The following is a 2,545-nucleotide window of genomic DNA, read 5'->3' as shown; positions in this document are numbered from 1 at the left end:
AGAGATCTAACATTTAACATTACCCCCTGCTCCCTAGAACCTAGCATTCCTTCAGTTCTATTTGCAATTCTCATATACGTTCTTCATTTTAAGTAAAGATAACCCTAAAAACAAATATGGAAAGTTTCCTTCACTTCCAAACAGCATTAGGTTTCAATAAAGGCTTGCAACTTGAAACAATTTTGTTTAATGGCTGATATCATTTATGCCATGAAGTCTTCGTCATCTGCTTACTAAATTAAAGTTAGCACCCAAATTGTCCTCCAAATGTGAAATACCAGTTGTTTAGAAAAGTTTGCAATATCTAAGATTCTATAGACAGCAAAATTAGCAAAATGTAAATTTAATGGTCCAGTAAAAATACAAATAAAATTATTAAAAGAGAAAGGCACCAATAATTTTTAAATATCTTTTAGATAAAACTGCTGTGGAAAATTTTGTGTTCAATTGGAGAACAGCATATTCTTCATGGGCATGCTGAATTCTGACTAGATAAAAGTATTTGATAGCTCATGGCATTTAATTCGTGTCATTCAACCCAAAGATTTTATCAAGTTGAACTACACTTTTCACAGGCAAATTCAGAGGAGGCTAAAAGTATTTTCAGACATTCTCATCAAAACTTTCATTGTGCCTACATATAAACATAATAGAAACATGCCCTCTGCTATAGAGAATTTATGAACGAGAATTTCTGTAAACAACATTGAGAGTTGCTCCTCCCTGCCTGCCTGCCGGCCTCCCTCATCATTAATAGGCATTATGGTAGGTTACCACACACTAAGTTCATTTAGCACTCACTAGATTTCCCAAATGCTAAGAACATCCTTTATAGTATTAAAAAAAAAAAAAAGAAAAAGAAAAAAATCCTTTTAGTGACATAACTGAACAGTCCATTCTTTAAACGGTTGTACACTCAGATTAACACTAAAATATTTTTATGCTCCTACAAGTCAAACTGACCAAGAAAATCCAGGATTTGTCTTTTCCAAAATGCACATTTTTAAAATTGTTGTGTCAGTGATACAGCAGTCTCAAGGAAGATTCACATTGAAAGGTCAAAACTTGACTTGCTACTATGATTATCTTGAAATATTCCAATGATGTTTTATTCAGTGTCTTCACTATATCACTGCCTTCACTGACATCGTAACAATGAGAATTTTTAACTGTGTCAACAGGTAATATTCTCACCTCTGTATGATCTTCCTATATAGCACAGACAAGGCTAAGGATTTTACTGATGAAAATTGTATTGTGATCATCCAAAGAGACAGCAACGATACAAAAAGGCAAGCATATTAATATCCCAAGACATCTCAAAGAAACCAGCTTTTGGCCATGCGGCTCTTCAGAACATCAGCTTAGTAAAGGCATCTCAAAAGCTGTCAGCACCACCTGTATATTAAGATTCTACTTTAGAATTTTGACTAGAAATACCCAGGTTGTAGGTGTCATTATTTTTTTCTATCTATTGTAATAGGAGTGCTTTTGTCCTCACTAGCTTCAGTTCTTTTAATTACAAAAGTGTATTGTTATTACTATTAAATTCATTGAGCAGATAGCAAATGTTTCGCACAGATTTGAGCACAAAGTTTTGTAATTGAAAGGCACCTTTGGGTATTGCTCTTGCTCCATTAGACAATGTTCTGTACAACATAGCTCCTGATATTTGAGAGAGGGGACTATCACTCCTGGAAAACGATTCCATCTCCAACACTGAAAAGGTCTCCTGACACTCAGCTTAAATAGTGTATTGTTCAAATTCATTCTTTTCTTCCTATATATATTCTTGTAATGTGTTCTAAAAAAATTTCACTCTCCGTGGGAATCACATGCTGTGTGAGAGCCAAAATGTCCTATTCCTTTTTCCTTTTCCGTCATAACTTCCCTTCATTGAATTTCATTGTGCAGCCACTTACCTGACATGTGCCTAGAAAGCACCAATTCTAGCATTACCGTGGAGGGAGATAGAAAAGTCATTGAGCATGCTCTAAAAGACTTTACATTCCTCATGATTATTAGTATTACTTGTATTTCAGAAGTTGCTGTCACATGGTAAACACTATCTAACAATATGCATAGAGTCAATGATCCTTTCCAGTAGTCCCAACACCACAGGAAGAATTACTACATCTGAAGGTCATCGAAGAAAAAAAATAAAATAATCCTTTATATATAGATGTCATATCACTTAATCTTGGATTAGGATGGGATTTGACAGGTTACAAGTAAAGAAACATGAGAGAAAACAATTGTAAAGTGGGATCAAAACAGCGACCCAAGTCTCGCTAATATTTCCTTTCACTGTTCACCCAATACCATTATACCCTAAATGTTTTTTGCAACTGCTACAGCTTGCTTCCTTTGTAAGCTCAGAATGAGAAACCAGGAGAAATAAGAACATTTGCTAACAAGGAATAACTTGCAAAATGCATTTTCCTTTGTTTTTTTGTTATAATCAGACTTCATTCACCCTAATTTCATGAAAAAATGGTTTTAAGCAGCTGCCTATTATTTTTTTTTAGTTGCATTATTATTATGA

Source organism: Phaethon aethereus (genome assembly GCF_964289735.1).
Source record: "Phaethon aethereus genome assembly, chromosome: 4".
NCBI classification, from domain to species: Eukaryota; Metazoa; Chordata; class Aves; order Phaethontiformes; family Phaethontidae; genus Phaethon; species Phaethon aethereus.
The sequence above is the reverse complement of the archived record's forward strand: the minus strand, read 5'-3'. Positions refer to the sequence as shown.